The sequence below is a fragment of the Lissotriton vulgaris genome, chromosome 3_2, assembly GCF_964263255.1.
Source record: "Lissotriton vulgaris chromosome 3_2, aLisVul1.2, whole genome shotgun sequence".
Taxonomy (NCBI): Eukaryota; Metazoa; Chordata; class Amphibia; order Caudata; family Salamandridae; genus Lissotriton; species Lissotriton vulgaris.
Genome location: NC_141690.1, coordinates 56,939,653 through 56,957,907, shown reverse-complemented (window position 1 = coordinate 56,957,907; position 18,255 = coordinate 56,939,653).

Below are 18,255 nucleotides of genomic sequence, written 5' to 3'. Positions count from 1 at the left end.
CAGTGTTTATTTTTTATCATAGTGTGGTCCACATGCTGGTTTCTGCATGGGAACATTGCATACCATTTTCAGCCTTAGTGCTGTTAAATGCAATTATGAAGAAAAAGACTTGGCCTAAGGAGGGCAGAGGCTAAGACCATTACAACCTAGAGACTAGGGACGGGTAGAACTCCAAAATATTCCACTGAGTTTTTATGTAATTTTGTAGAATTCTGCAAAGTAAAATTCTGTGGGTTCCTTCCCTCCCTAGACTTCATGCATCTTCCTAGGAGGAAGGGAAGGAGGAGCTGGGTACAGCCTGACACTTACACCTGAAATGGCTAGGCCCCATCCACACACGAAGGGCTTCATACCCCCATATAGACAGCCTGGAGAAAGGACCTCTGTTAACCTCGATGACCCTTCTTTGAATTCACCCCCACTTCCAAGGCAGAACTAGCTATAGGTACTGGAACTCTGACCTTACCAATTAAGTACTCTTCTGGACCTGAAACCAACTTGCCAAGAAGAAAAACTGCTGTGCTAAGGACTGCCACTCTGCTGTACCGCTACCTTAGTATGTTGCTCTGCTACACTCTCTCTGACTGGACCTTATTCACTTGACCCAGAGTGTCTCAAAGAGCTAGCTGACTAGCCTCCTGTACTTAGAAGACTCAGGGACATCAACTTTTTCAATTCTGTACCTGTGCCTGTCACACTGGATGTGGACCCAAGTGTTTTCTCCAGCAGGACCAATGCATCCTCTGCTGTGGGAGCAGAATCACCACATCACAGCTGTTGGAGGAACAGAACTGGTGCATCGCACTCGCCACAAGCGCATTATCATCAGAACAACCTTATGGCAGCCACAAAAGAAGTACGATTGATGCATCTCCTTGACTGCGTGAAGAAACCCAGCACATCAGCTTCAGAACTAATGCATCTCGGAACCAATGTTTTTCTCCTCTTTCATTTCGATTCAATAGGACGATTATGAAGATGCCGGTAATTCACAACTAATGCGAGAGTTGCCTATTCCTCAGCCATTTCCGTTTTAACAGAAATTAATAATTCGAACTAAAAGATACATGGAATTTCGTGATGAGCGTTTGCCAAAAATGGTGACCAGCATTTGAATCTTGCTTTTTGGAGCACCATTGAATTTTGGTTTTGGAACATAGGACTTGGTTCCTTTCTATTCAGGGTCTTCAGTACACACAAGAAGTTACGTCCTGAAGATGGTCTTATAGATGTCTTCACGCCAAAGACCGAAACGTCAACAATTTGACACATTTTCAATGTCAACAACCTGTCAGGAATTTTCATTGCAATGTCAATGATGTTTTACCTGTCTATAAATTCATGAAATGGGCTAGGGCCTCCACCCCTCCTCCCTCTCCTGGTGAACCAATACAGACACCAGCAACTCCACTCAATGATTCTTCTACTCCCAATATACCTCGCACTGTTTCCACCTCCAACCCCCCACAATCTCCATATCCAGATTCCCTGACGCTATGGCTTCACTACAAAAATGTCCTTCCCATTCTCCATGACACACTTCAACTTTCCAGCTCAAACTATTTATTGCACCTGTATCTTCTCAATCCATCAACCTTGGCAGGCTGGACTCTACCTTTGCCTCCACACTCTGACCCACTATCCCTCACCCTTAGCCAAACCATCACCTACATTTATCACCTCCTCAAACCTAGATGAACCATGTTAGATTTGGGGGTCTCTAATTGGCACAGGTAGGTACTTGTGACAAATAGGGACCCTTGCCTAGAGTCAAGATAAGGGGATTACACTCATAAAATAACACCTGCTCGCCCCCTTGGTAGCTTGGCACGAGCAGACAGGCTTATCTCAGAGGCAGTGTGTAAAACATTTGTGACCACATACAGTAACCCAGTGACAACACTACAGATGGACACCACGCAAGGTTTTATATAAAAATAACTATACTTTATGTAGATTTACCACAAGACCATAAACGACAAAAAGACACAATACGGTTACTTTAAGATGGCAGATTTAGCTTAGTTAAGTTCACTTCTTAGGATGCGACACCTTGCGTCAATGTACCTTAGTTTGTCAAGTCAAGTCAAGTCAAAACATTTATATAGCGCACTACATACCCAGAGGGTTTCAAGGCGCTTAGGAAGGGGAGGAGGATTATTTGTCAAATATCCACTTTTTAAGCTGCTTTCTGAACGCTAGGTGATTCTGGGTGAGGCGAAGGTAAGCGGGGAGTGAGTTCCATGTTTTGGCAGCCAGGTATGAGAAGGATCTGCCTCCCATGGTGGTCTTGTTGATGCGAGGTACAGTGGCTAAGGCTTGGCTGGAAGAGCGAAGTTGGCGGGAGGGGGTGTAGAAGGACAGTCGAGAGTTGAGGCAATCTGGTCCGATGTCGTAGAGTGATTTGTGTGCGTGGGTAAGCAGTCGGAAAGTAATCCTCTTATTGACGGGTAGCCAGTGGAGGTCTTTAAGGTGACCAGAGATGTGTTCGTTGCGTGGGATGTCTAATATGAGCCTGGCTGAGGCGTTTTGGATTCGTTGTAGTTTCTTCTGGAGTTTAGCGGTGGTACCTGCGTAGAGGGTGTTTCCGTAGTCCAGTCGGCTCGTGACTAGAGCGTGGGTGACTGTTTTCCTTGTTTCGGAGGGGATCCAGCGAAATGTTTTTCTGAGCATGCGAAGAATGTTAAAGCAGGAAGAGGATACGGCGCTGACTTGTCTGTTCATTGAGAGTGAAGAATCCAGGATGACGCCAAGGTTCCGTGCGTGGTCTGTCGGGATGGGTGCATTTCCGAGGGCTTCCGGCCACCAGGAGTCGTCCCATGCAGAGGGGGATTTACCTAAGATGAGGACTTCTGTTTTGTCAGAGTTCAGTTTCAGACGGCTTTGTTTCATCCATTCGGCGACTTCTTTCATTCCTTCGTGTAGGTTAGTTTTGGCGGTGCTGGGGTCCTTGGTGAGAGATAGGATCAGTTGAGTGTCATCCGCGTAAGAGATGATGTTGAGGTTGTGTTGGCGGGCTATGGCCGCGAGGGGGCTCATGTATACGTTGAAGAGGGTGGGACTGAGTGAGGATCCTTGTGGTACGCCGCAGATGATTTCAGAGGCCTCGGACCTGAATGGTGGGAGGCGGACTCTCTGGGTTCTTCCGGTGAGGAACGAGGTGATCCATTCCAGTGCCTTTCCTTGGATTCCGATGTTTCTGAGGCGTTGTAATAGGGTGCTGTGGCAGACTGTGTCGAAGGCTGCAGAGAGGTCGAGGAGGATGAGGGCGACTGTGTCTCCATTGTCCAGTAGAGTTCGAATGTCGTCTGTTGCTGCGATGAGGGCGGTCTCAGTGCTGTGTTTGGCTCGGAAGCAAGATTGTGAGGGGTCGAGTGATTTGTTGGCTTCGAGGAAGGCGGCGAGCTGGTTGTTGACAGCTTTCTCGATGACTTTGGCCGGGAATGGAAGAAGCGAGATGGGGCGGTAGTTTTTGAGTTCGGTGGGGTCTGCTGTTGGTTTTTTCAGAAGGGGTTTGGGTTGCGCTTCCACGACAAGCAATGTAGCAGCGAGGGAAATGCGGCAAAGTTCAAGTACAAAGAAATAAAGATGTGAAGATCTTCCAGATGCAGCACGCTTCTCCGGGGATGCGAGCAGTTCTCGGTTTGATGCGTGGACGGCAGCGGCGACACCCTTGTGTAGGAAGGTGGAATCTGACTATATGTTTACCCCACCTTTTTTCCTGGTGTTTTGCTGGTTTTCGACTTAGTTGGCATGGGACCCTGCTATTCAGGGCCCCAGACTACCTGCTTTCTCTATAAAATGGACTCCATGTACCTTAGGTACATACTAGATTGGTTACTGGGTCACCCTTGTGAGCCCCTGTATAGTGTACCCTAGATACCCAGGGCATAGGTGCACCCTAGGCCTACCAGGGGCTGCAGCATGTATTATGCCACCCCTGGCTGGCCCTCCAAACTGACACCACAGGTCTGTTTTCAGACAGCCTGGGTAAGGTGGTGTAATCACCCCTTACTTAGATATAGTATACCTATATCTACCTTATATATAGACACATATGCACCTATAAGTCACTCCTATGGTAGGCCTTGACAATCCTGGAGGCAGAGTGTTTGGTTTTATGTGAGAGGCTCCCCTAGCATGAGCTGAGCCCCTCTGCAGCTTTTGGAACCATCTCCTTGTAGCTGTTCTATGATTTAGCCTTACCATATACACTTAAGTGCATTATAATCATCGCGGTTAATGCTAACTTTGGTTTGGCTTTATGAAAACATGTTGTGTAAGGTGTCAAACACTTTGGAATACTACCCCCTGCCAATTCTGGTGGCGGGGGTAGCATTCCACCCTTTTAGAGGGAAAAGACATGTAAGTTACTGCTTTACCCGTTTAAAGTTAAACAGAGCCTCAGCATCACAAAATGGATGCTGCTGCCACAGACACGAGTCTGACCTCCTGTTGCTGGATGAAACTCTGGCAGGGAAGGCCTGGACAATCGGTTTCCTGTCCAGGGAGGTGCCAGCACCTCCCCAGACAGGGGTTATGTGTGTTGGGGCAGGGAGGGCTGCATTCAGTGAATGCATCTAGACACTGCCTTGGGTACACAAGTTGCCCCATGCATAGCCCGGTTCAAACCAGTTGCTGGTCCACTCCAGCCCCAGCTCTGGTGTGAAACTGGACAAAGGGAAAGGGGTGTAACCACCCCCTTCTCAGGTCCACCCATAGTAGGGACCTAGTCAGGTAATCCAGCCCCCATACTTAGTATAAGTATGGGAGCTGTGGCCCCAGGACTTTAAATTATCCTGGAATGAAACTTTGATACAGAACTTTTGGACCTTCGACATTCTATTCTGACTAGATGACAGAAGACATCTCCCTTTTGGTCAAGGAGTGACCACCCTGTTCAAACAGGCACTAACAGCAACTTCGCCAGTCTGCAGTTTCAAGGCTCCCGTCAGAACCTGAAGGCTCTGCAACTCAAAATCTGGACTTCCAGACTTCTCCGGACATCTTAAACATCCAGTATTTTGCTACCTGCACTATTTTCCTGAAACCTCAGTAAGTTGTGCATTGGGGTACAAGAAGCCCCAGCCCGAGCACCATTTACACCAAAGCTCAGGCCCCCACACTTCACGAGTGTCCCGTGGACCTCGCCTTTAAATTTGTCCTTGATGCATCTTCCCGGTTCCTTGCCCATTGACTAGTGAGCCCCCTGAAGACACCATCTTGAATCTAACTTGCGATCCTGGTTGTTCCAGGCTTGCTTCATCTACCCTAAAAAGGAAAAGTGCCACAGACCTTGCTGGGCTGCAACGGAACCAATCTCAACATCCGGTATGGGTTGCAGTTGCCAAGGCTTGTTGGGTCCAATCTGGATACCGATGCTGAAGTCATTTAGATCCATTGTGGGACAGCTCGAATCCAGCTCTTGGTCATTGTTGATGCCTCCTGGACCTTGTGGCTAAAGAGACAAACTCACCTTTTTCACCTTAAAGCACCTGACATCGCCTGGTTCCTTCCTGGTTCCTTACTGGTGACAGGCTAGTGACCCAGACTCTGTCCCCTCTGCTTTCAGTTTCTTCATATCTCTGATCCACCTTTGGATCCATCAGGACACTTTTTCTCTGGCCGCCTGCAGCACTTCTTTGCAGCTCTCCACAGAAAACGATGACGAAACCCGACGTCAAAAGACACCTATGCACCCGGCTACCGTGGGTGAGGTAACACGAGTACTCTGGTAGTCTCAAGGGTATTGGCCCTCCTAGTGTCTAAGTCTAAAAGGGTTCCATCCTTGTCCATCTGGAAGTGTCCTTAAACTGTAACTTTGTAACTTTTTCGAACTCCATAGAAAGTCAATGAGAACCCGTGCCTGTGTTTAGGCATTGCACGCGGCTCCCGTGGGTCTCCTACTTACTAACCTTTGGTTGCTTAGTGTAGCCTCAGAGATTGTACAGGCCCTAGGCCTGCTTTCTAAGTCTGAAGTGGTACTTATACAACTTTCTTAGTATATGGTTCGTAAGCCCCCTAGGGCATTACTGTATAGGTGCAACTTATCGTATGCTAATTGAGTAACTTGTGATGTACTTTTACCTCTGACCTCATAAAGAGTACAGAGGGTTTGCGTTGAGAATAAATATATATATATTTGATATATACCTTGTGTGGTGTCCTTTCATTTGGTAATTAAGGGATTATAATTGGTAAAACAACTGGCTTCACATGCTCTCTGAAGTCTTAGCCTATTGACTGCTGGTCCATGCTACCACTAGGATAGCTTTGTATAAGGTTGACTTTACATCCACCATCAATAAGGGTCGATTAGACTGGTGCAAGGTGCCCACTAGAACTAGTGGACATCATATGCCAGATTAACTTCTCACACCTTGTTCCGCGATGCGTTGGCAGCAGCCCCACCTGCGACACTCTTCTCGCACGAGGCGTGAAAATTCCGCATGATGCGACAACTACAGTGGTGACGTCCACAATGCGACGGCAGCAGCTGCAATGGCGGCGTGCTTCTCAGGGATGCGAGGCTCTTTTCTTCGATGCGGTGCAGTGTGACAGTTCCAGTGGCGACACCTTCCTTCGGAGTTGGGACGGCAGCAGCAGCGACGGCCACACACTTCCTCTTCGCTGCCAGACGTTTCTCTCGATGCGGTGCAATGCGACAGCTACAGCGCCCATGTGTCATCAATCAGGAACTTGGTGATCTTGTTTGACTCTGATCTTTCCTTCTTCTCCCTGATTAGGAAGTTCTAATTGACATGTTTCCTGAAGCTTAGATCAGTTTTATTGAATCTCCTACCAAGAAATGGTGACTTTCATTGCAATATGAGTAAATTACAGAGGAGTAGCTACGCCACATTTTACAAGCAGAGGTGTCCCCACAACTATGGGTGCAGTAACATTTGTCGTAACTACATATGCTGCATCTGGTTTTGAGATGTTTTCCTCATGGGTAGAGTTTGATACAATAAATGCCGATACTGAACATTTTCATACACTTATATCTGCAGTAGTGCCTCGACAGTACCAATAATATCGTGACTGTTTTGAGCTACCAAGAACACCAACATTGGACATTTTACCACGCACACTAGAAGGTTAGACTGGCTCCCTTAAGTACTGACAGGGCCATCTGATCTGTACTGGCTGGGTACGCACCATGTCCTTATTTAACATATTTGCAGAGTGGGGATGTAGTTAGATTATTCAAACAAATAGTAGCTTTAAATAGCTGACTGACTGACTGACTGACTGACTGAGGTGACTTTAACAATACTTATAGCAAAGGCCAGATGTCAGAGCTGCTCCTATGGGACCTGCACCATAATCACCGGTTGCTATAGCTAAAATCAGCCCACAGACAATAAACCAGGGTTCGCCGAACTTTTGTGTAATAAGAGCTACTTCTATTCAAAGAATATCATCATGAGTTACTAAGATTATTAGTGTTGTAGTAGTAAACACATCGGAACATATTTCATTAGTGGCTGTCATATGCCAGTAATGATCACCTCAGTATTAGGCAGGGTTGTTAGTAGTAATATAAAAAGGTGTTGGCACTTTAGAAATCATTTAGGTAGTAGTACATCCCTGCCACAGGTGCATTGCCCTGGCTCATTATTAGCAATAATTCTACCCACATGATTTATTGCTCAAAAATAAGCTTTAAACATATTTTACAAATTGTGAAATTTGTCTTAAGTATGAGCTTCTGAGTTCTGAAAATATACTCAATTTTGTCTCACCATCACCAAGCATATCATTTGCTAGTCTCTGGTGATCGGTCAAAATGAATTAACCCAGGTCCATGCGTCATCAGTCAGGAACTTGGGGATCTTGTTTGACTCTGATCTTTCCTTCTCCTCGCAGATTAGGAAGTTCTAATTGACATGTTTCCTGAAACTTCGATCAGTGAGGATGCAGATATCTCTGCTTTCAGTCATCCACGCTCTTGTAACTATCCCTTGGATTACGGGATTAGCTTGTTTATCAGTCAGCCTGCCTATCTGAGCCATAGGCTTCTGATCATAGAGGACGCGGCGGCTAGGCTGATCCAGCTTGTCCTTTTCTGTCATCCTATCTTGCCGCATCTGAGACTGCTTCCCTGACTTCCTGTAGTAAAAAAGGATCAAGTTTAAGGCTCTGACCTTGGTGTTTCAAGCCCTGGTAGACAAGGGCCCTCATAACCCAATAAATAGATTGGGTGTAAACCAAAAGAAGAGATTGATGAGATCTAACCATTTCCGACTGACTCATGCCCTCCCCATGTTTTCCAAAGTCCGACAGGGAGGTTGATCCATCGCAGAATTGATTACAAAACTTTGAAACTCTCTGCCTTCCAAACTCTGATGGTTGCGTCTGAGCACCTGGAACGAGCTTAAACTCTTCGCTGCGGATGACGAGCTCAGCTCGTCATCAGCCACGGTGGTCGTGTGCTGATGACAAGCTGAGCTCGTCATGTAACACGGCTCTTTGAATTTTGCCGCACACAGCGGGAAAAGCCGCCACAGCGATGCGGTTAAAACCTAGCCCTTCGATCAAAACTACATTTTTCCTGGGCTAAGTCTCTGCTTTAGGCACCAGGATTCTCCTTGCTACCGGGATTTATTGAATACACAATTTTGGCAAACATATTAATTCAACCAAGCATAAGGTTCCAATTTATAAGGCTGAGGTCCACACAGGACAACTACTTACTGATAGGAGAGTTACCAGTAGATCATGAGCTCGTCATTGGTGGAGCCTGCTATAAACGCTATCATGGGCAAAAGGCCAGTATAAGGCAATGAAATTATATTCTGGACAACAAGACTAATCCATTACAAGTGGTCTATCCTCACACAACCCCCCCAAGAAAAACATAGTGTTCTATCTCAATGTCTTACCCTTGCAATGTAGTTTAATCATGTCAAACGTGCAATGCAAAGGAAACTGTGCAATTTTTCCAAGAATAAATATGTACCAAGGCCACCTGGTAGGCAGGAGATGTATTGGGAGGGGCAAACGTGCCACTGCCCAAATCTGCTTCACTCGTGGGGACCCAATGTTTAGAGAGGTGCTAACTGACCCTAGCACAAGACAGCAGTATCTTATCCACACTAGACACAAAATGGTAAGAGGTCTCCAAGGCTACTTCATAAAGCTTATACACGTGGAGGATAAAAGGAAATGACTTTCACATACAATTCACCTACAGTCAATCCTACTCAATGTTATTTATGAAAGCATGAGAAGCTATCAATGTAACCATTTTCTGAGAACAGGGTCTTGCGAAACTTATTCAGCTTACAGCACTCATCAGTAGGACTATGTTGTAAACTAAAGGAGACTAAAGGTGCTATTTATCCCAGCAGCCTTGCAGTCGAAATGGAGAGGGCAGTAAAGGTCGAATAAGCAAAGTGTCCAAACCTCCTTGCTTTCTGCCCCCTATGAGGCATATGCAGCTAGGCTTAAGATGGAAATCCGAGGAAACCACCATTGACATTACATCCAAGAGCACAAGCAGATGGTGGTGAATCCTCTTTCAATCAGGTATACAGACATACAAAGAAAAGCAGACAAGCTGGCCCTGGAGGCCTAGGCGTGACCTTCCTGCATACTGGTTTTTGCCCTAACCTTAGTCAGGAGCTACTGGAGGAGAGGAAGATGTGGCAGCAATATTAGGGGAGTAAGGAGGCACTCATATACAATGAATACAACACAGGCGAAAGAGATAACTCAGCATAACAACAAAGGTGCCTCAAGAATTGTCACCCACATGTCATTCTCACTAACTCCAAGCAAGTGAGTAAGCAGCCAACGTATGTGTTGTGATACAAATTCTCTTTGGCACAGTGAGGGTCCTAGAGAACAATCAGACAGTCATAGAGAAAGGCCTTTAACCTTCTGCATGCATTATACATGGGGAAGATCATAGTGTGGGCCGGGAGCATACAGGACCACCTAAAACAGTTGGACAGCACCTGGGATCACCAGGGATCCAAAACCTAGACACAAAGGGAGGGCCACCCTACAGTATTATATATCCGACCCCACCATCTGATGCAAAACTCGCAAACTATCTTCTTCCTCTTGCAGCTAGGGGGACAATCCCTCGTGCTACAACCAGAGTTCTCCCAGGCCCCAGGCCTCTGGAACCCAGTGCTGTGGTCTATGACCAGGCACTTGTTCAGTGAAAGAGATAGGCACAATAACTCAAGATGAAGGCACCAATAGCAAAAGCATAAAAAGATATCCAGAAAAAAAGCTGCTTAGGAAATATGTGATGTCAAAAATAGGGGAATGAAAGGGGAAACAGGAAAACTGCACGGGCAGTGTGCAGAGGGAACGTAAAAATACTGGAACCTAATGTTCGCAGTGGAATAGTGGAATAGTGGAAGGACACCAGTGATAGGTAGATATCATGTATCAAGTAAAAGGTAGAACCGTAACTGTTACTGCAAAGCCCGGGGGCGTCATCGGTCCCCTGGTCCAAAGCGAAGAGTGGGAGGCTTCAGTGTCAGTGTTCGAGCTGGTCTAGCCGCTTAGGACCGCATTCTTCACCAAATGTTGAAGATAAATAAAAGAAACAGAGACAATTTTCATATCCCATACACACCGTTTACCATGACCATGGAGGCCCACAAAAAATATTCAGCATGCCCAAAATACAGAACTCTACTGGGTCTTTTTTGCCCATAAACCAGAATAGGTGGGTAAAACACTTCAAAGAAAGGTACGATGACAAGGCGATTTCTTCATTAGCCTGAGCAAATACACCATGCGTTGTTGATCTGACAGAACAGAATTACACAATATTTAAGCAGCTAACCAATCAGAGAAGAAAGATAATACATGCCACCAACGTGATACAATATGGCAGAGTGTGCGATGTCCACATGCCCAATGATTGATACAGTGGGGACTTTCCAAAACTTGACAATGACATATTTTAAGCAAATACATTGCCCAATCAGGGACAGACCCTTCGTCATATCTATATATGGTATGCTAAGGATGGCTGTTGCTTGGCTAGTGAACTAATGTATGTTGCACGTGTTGTCAGTGAGCAAGCCTTTCGATACAAGCTGTTCAGCACAGTATATTTGTTTGAGGTCATGTGACTTTGGAACAGGCTGTTTCACAGGCCTGGTCATCCTTGAGTATCAAAGAGCAGGAGTATAAGAGGGATTCCAATCAAATTAGAGATGGCTTCCACAGTATTTTGTTACATGTAGTACCACGGAGTACAGTAGTAGGCAAGGGACTTGGCATTGGCCTCCTACGTTGACAAATCCTATGGTTTCATTGTGATGATCTGTGTTAGCCCAGTTAAGAAGGGCTGTATATTATTTCGAAAGCTTAATTGTTCTACATATTTGAAATTTTACAATTGTATGCGTGATTGTTGCCTCTTTATGTGCACTTCAATAGGCTAGTGTTGGGCAAAGTGTAAAGGGCTAAAGGGTTCCTCTGTTATTTGAGAAAAGTTATACCAGATTCCATAGGTTTTATCTGTTTATTATGAAATGCTATAACAATGCCAGGCTTGACATACTTATTGTAGTCAGATGTTTTTGTCTAAAACAGACTCGGGCGTCCCCTCAACAAAGAAAACGCACAAATTGAGTATTTTACCCAAGAACCAGCATGCCGTTATTTCGGCGGGAAAGGTAAAGTTACAAGGTTTGGAATATAGTCTCTAAGAGCGTATTTCAACTAGGGGGGCAAAATTTATGGATCAACAGTGCTATATATCTGCAGTGGCCAAAGTCTTTAGTGAGTGTCGTATCTAAGAATGAATTTTATTAAAATTCCAACATAAGCCTTAACCTTTATGAGAGTGAATAACACAGATAAAACAATTTCAAATAGTTTAAAAAGATATTTTCCACACCATGAATTTTGTAAACCTCTGTTATACATTTATTACATTTCAAAACAAAATCGATCATACAGTATACAAATTTTTAAAAAAGACATGATTATACATTTCATAAAAGTAATTTAAAACAAGAATCACAAGTCGACGCGGCGTTTCGGTATTCTGTATTTCTACCTTCTTCAGGACTGATTCTAGACAAATTTAAAAAGATTTAAAAAAACAGGGTTACATTTCTTACATTGGTGCGGATATCTATTCACTCAATCTTTTATGGGGTCACAATACATAGTCACTATAGTGTACTCTTTTCTCATAGACATTTTTAGAAAACAAGGCATTCACCTTTCTCATCAAGTCTTAGCATTTCCATGTTTCAACCTCTTTTTGCCCCTTTAGTTTCAATTAATCCCCTCATTTCATGAGCACATCTGCCTCTCTTAGTGTTCATTCCTATACTTAGACAAAACTAATGGTGTTTACCTTTCCCTTGGACCAAGAAGTCCAATGCTCCAGAGGCCACCTTTAGGACCTCAGTTCATGTGACTTTGGAACAGGCTGTTTCACAGGCCTGGTCATCCTTGAGTATCAAAGAGCAGGAGTATAAGAGGGATTCCAATCAAATTAGAGATGGCTTCCACAGTATTTTGTTACATGTAGTACCACGGAGTACAGTAGTAGGCAAGGGACTTGGCATTGGCCTCCTACGTTGACAAATCCTATGGTTTCATTGTGATGATCTGTGTTAGCCCAGTTAAGAAGGGCTGTATATTATTTCGAAAGCTTAATTGTTCTACATATTTGAAATTTTACAATTGTATGCGTGATTGTTGCCTCTTTATGTGCACTTCAATAGGCTAGTGTTGGGCAAAGTGTAAAGGGCTAAAGGGTTCCTCTGTTATTTGAGAAAAGTTATACCAGATTCCATAGGTTTTATCTGTTTATTATGAAATGCTATAACAATGCCAGGCTTGACATACTTATTGTAGTCAGATGTTTTTGTTACATTGAATTTCACAGATTACCATAGTGGATAAGGGATTTGGTTTTGGTGATTCACCCAGACAAACCGTGGATGTAGAAAACATGTGCTGCGATAATCCCTTTTTAGGCACTCCTTGGAGAAAGATTATTTTACTTTGCCAAATGTAATTTTGTATTCATTTGTACTTTTATGACTGCATGCTGGATGGTTGCTTTATAGAAAGCTTAAACTCAGCAAAGTAATCTTGAGTCGCTTATGGTGATATGCCAGTAATAAAGACAATAGGTTTGATTGTGTATTATGAAAAGGTATGATATTGTGAAAAATATGAGTTAAAGTCAATAGGCATTATAAGGTAGATTGTTATAACTAGGAACTAAAGCATACAAATAGGTTTTTGTTTCACGGAATCTCAAAGATTTCCTTAGTAGACAAGGGTTGGTTACCTCCTCTGACAAACCATGGTTCTGGATAATTTGCACTGTGAGAATCCATCTTTAGCACTCCCAGGAGAGATAGGATTTTGCTTTGCCAACTGTAATTTTGTATACAATTCCAATTTTTGACTCTATTCCTGATGTTGCATTGTGGGAAAGTTTACACTCAGTACAGTAGGCCTGAGTTGGTTTTTGTGACAAGCCAATGATAGAAACAATAGGCTTAACTAGTGTGTAAGGAAATGTAATGTTGATGCCATAGGTCTGGACTCTGTGTTATGAAATGTTATTACAAAGGTAGCAGGCCTAGTCTGTTTATTGTGAAAAGCATATGATAAACCCCATAGGCCTCTAACAGAAGTTTGTTGTCACATTATGTTACAGTCTGTAAAAAGGTAAGAATGATATTTGATCACATGTAATCTTACTTGACACGCACACGTTTATGTTTTAATTAACCACACTGAAAAACCCAGAGAGAAGAATCTCCAAGTGCTGATTCTTGTTAGGCCCTATTGGGAGGGGTTGTATACTATTTTGCCAACTGTAATTTTGTACATGGTTGTACTTTTACCACTGCATGCATGATGCTTGCCATTTCATGCACACGTTAGTAGGCCTGTGTTGTACATATTGTCAAGCCATTGGAAAAGGCTAAAGGTCTTATCTGTTCACTGGGTACCTGTTCACCTCAAATTCTGTAGGTAATATCTATTTATAAAGAAAAGTAACGGCAAAGCAAGTAGGCTTTACTTTGTTATTGTTCTGAGTGTGTGTTTAAGACAATAGGCTTTTAAGGGTGAATTAATATTACGTCTCAAAGTTTCTGTCTTACTAATTTTTACAGACAAAAACAGACAGAATCCAAAGTGTTACCAGTATTTATTTATTATTAAAAGTGGAAAAATACAGAAAATCGTGCTGCTTGTGAGTGACTCTCCATGCTGTTTTTCATGAATGACAGGTCAGAAGCTGAGCAGATTGACAGCATGTGGAATCAAAAAGAAGAGATACGTTTTCCTTAAATTGAGCAATAAGTTAATATATATACGAAGTATGATGTTAATGTTAATGTCATTGACACGTTTTGGTATAGAATAGGTCATCATGCTTGTACTCTGTAATTCATCTTTGCACTTCCGCATCCATTCATCCATCCACCGGCTCATTCTTCCATTCTCACTCTGACACAATCTCAAATGAAAAATACAGAAATTCAACAACATATGCACAATAAATTAAAAGAATACAAGTAGAAGAAAGAAAATCTGCTGCTATCTAAACAAGGCAGGCATATGCTGGCAAAAACTAAACTAAACATAGCAGTAGCTGTCCATCTTACAGAGGTAATGTTAATAGGCTGTCATTGTTTTAAAAGTTCCAGGCTGGCTGCTACATTTAGAATTAACGTGATGGTATCTTGAAATGGTAAAACAATGAAATACTATGGAAAAAAGCATTCCATCGTGGTCTCCTGATTTGGAAGAAGGGGCCACAAGAAATGTGATGCACTACAAATGAAACTAGTGGCAAGCAAAGTACCCATGACCACTGACTGGAGAGCTGTAGTATTGTCTTAAGAAATATTGAAATTAAAAAAGCAGAAGCAAAGAAAGTAAAGGGGAACTATAAAAGGAGAAAAGTGAAAACTAAAGGACTAGCCAACCAGCCTTGCCACTGCACTGAATCACATCCGTTTTCAATTGAATTTACAAATGTGATAAGAAAATGCCCTCATTCACAGTGCACAAGAACCAATAACTGACATAGGCTGAACCATTTAATTTAATAAAATTCCAATAAGTAGGCTTTAATACAGGGATATAAGCCTTAAATACCAACTGACTTTAACTTATGTGTTTTGTAATCATTATGTCATGCCTACTATGTTTATCATACCTTTAAATATTAAACATATCATATCTATGGCATCAAAATACTATTTAAACAATCATACCTCTAGCTGTTATTGCTATTTTGTCACCAGAGCCAATTCAGGTTTATTATATTGGTTATAAGCCTTCTCACAAGGCAAGCATCAGGAATACTACAATACAATTGCAAATAAGTAAAACATACCATGACTGACAGACCTCAACATTCTCCTCCTTTCATTACCCCAGAAGAAACTGCTTCTACTATGAACTCGATCCACTCAGAGCCCGCATCAGACCCCTGCCCCCACCACTCCTACTCAGAGGACTGCAACCGATCAATGCCATCCTCACAGTTCCATGAACTTCTCCGATGATTGAAAACATGCAACTGTCCTCACATTGGTAAGGAAAACCTCCTTGGACACTTCAATACTTGCAACTAAAGACTGATCGACCTGCACATTTTCTGACAAAGGTTTTTGAGAACATAATTCAGGGATAGTTCACTGAATTTCTCAACTATCCACCAAGTCCTCAACACTACTCAGACCTAATCCCAGCACAGAAACTGCCCTCATTACCACCACAGATGACATCGCAGGACCCTGGATGGAGGAGACACAAGGACCCTCATCCTCTTGGACCTCTCTGCAGCATTTGACATTGACTCCCACCCCATCCTCATCCAATGCTTACACAACATCAGAACCCAAGGATATGTGCTTCGATGTATCTACATCTTCCTGACTGGAAGGACTAGTCAATCAGCTTGGTACCATACACCTCAGACAACCACAACCTCATTGCTCCCTGAGTTCACCCTCTTCAACACATACATGATCCCTCTAGCCAGCATCACCCACTCTTATTACAGCATTGTTCTCATCCATACTGAAGACATACAACTTACTATATATTTTCACAGACAAGACTCCAAGTACTCTATAAAATTGAATGCCTGAATGCTTGAAATCACCAGGTGGATGAATACAAACTGTCTGAAGCTAAATACCAGCAAGACCAACATTGTGATCTTTGGGAAGAGTACTTCCTTGTGGGACTCCACTTTGTGGCCAACAAATCTGGGACAGACCACCCTAACCACCCACATCAAGTATCATCATCCACATCAAACTCAACACAACTGTCCAAGTCAATGCAGTTGCCAACTCATTGTTCCATACCCTGAAGAAGTGGAGGAAGATATTTGAATTGCTCCAAATCAGTACCCAAAAAACTGTCATGTGTGCCCTCATTGCAAGCAAAGGGGGACTAAGGTAACACCCTCCCTTCCTGGTATTCTATGCATTTTGTTAAATGAAAGTGTCATTATTGTCACATGTAATTAATTCTTCACAAAAATTGACTTGAAACAAAGCCTTTATGCACATTACCTTCCTGAAAGCTGAAACGTTAATTTTCACATCTCTGACCCACCCTTGGATCCACCCGGACACTTTTCCTGTGGTCGCCTGCAGCACTTCTTTGCAGCTCACCATAGAAATTGATGACGAAACCCGACATCAAAAGACACCTATGCACCCGGCTTCCGTGGGTGAGGTAACGCGAGTACTCTGGTAGTCTCGATGGTATTGGCCCTCCTAGTGTCTAAGTCTAAAAGGGTTCCATCCTAGTCCATCCGGAAGTGTCCTTAAACTGTAACTTTGTAACTTTTACGAACTCCATAGAAAGTCAATGGGAACCCGCACCTGTGTTTAGACACTGCACGCGGCTCCCGTGGGTCTCCTACTTCCTAACCTTTGGTTGTTTAGTGTAGCCCCAGTGATTCTACAGGCACTAGGCCTGCTTTCTAACTCTCACATGGTACTTATACCACTTTCTAAGTATATGGTTCGTGAGGCCCCTAGGGCATTACTGTATATGTGCAGCTTACTGTATGTTAATTGAGTAACTTGATGTACTTTTGCCTCTGACCTCATAAAGAGTGCAGAGGGGTTGTGTTGAGAATAAATACATATATATTTGATATATACCTTGTGTGGTGTCCTTTCATTTGGTATTCAAGGGATTCAAGGGTGGAGTGGTGTGGCTCACTGGTTAGAGGCAGCAGACCCGGGAGCAGAGGACGGCCCGGGACCAGGGTTCAATTACCGACGCGGCAGGGTCGTGGACCAGGGTCAGCGGACTCGATAATTCTCACCTCGGTGCCTACTCTAACCAGGGATCACACTCGGCAACTCTGGGCATTAGTTTGCCTCAACTCCACAACGGCCCCCCACATACGCCGGGGATGCCTGGTTTCACCTTGGAGATACCCAGTAGAGTCCATCTCACAGGGAAAGCCAGGACGCGTTCCCCAGCGGTGTACTGTGCAGAGATACTCCTTCGGGAGTCGATTCTAGCATGTTAGAAACCCACAATTAAATTAAATTATATTATAATTGGTAAAACAACTGGCTTCACATGCTCTCTGAAGTCTTAGCCTATTGACTGCTGGGGTAAACAGTCAAAATATCGATTACAGTAATTTCGACCACACTAATATCGAGTTGCAAATATCGATAGGACAGAATATCGATGGCCAGAATATCGATGGCCAGAATATCGACCCTAAGGTAAGTAATATCGAAATTACTTATATCGATAGCATATATATCGATGTAAGTAATATCGAAATCACTAATATCGATAGCATATATATCGATGTAAGTAATTTCGATTTACTAATATGTGTTAGAAATTTTAGTTAAGTATTTAAAGTAATTGTTATAATATGTGTTTAATATGTTTTTATAACTTAAAGAAATATAAAAGTAAATTATATGTTTTACTACCAGAGCGGGTTGTGGGTTTTTAGGGGAATAGGGTGGGAAGTAATTTATTTGTAATTAAATAATTATTTTTTAATGATTAATTTATTTTTCAATGAAATATTAATTGCCAATGAATTATTTTAATTGATTAATTGATTAATTAATTGATAATTTATGTATATTTTTAAGTAAATTATATGTTTTACTACTGGAGCGGGTTGTGGGTTTATAGGGGAATAGGGTGGGAAGTAATTTATTTTTAATTAAATAATTTTTTTAAAAAGATTAATTATTTTACAATTAAATATTAATTGTCAAT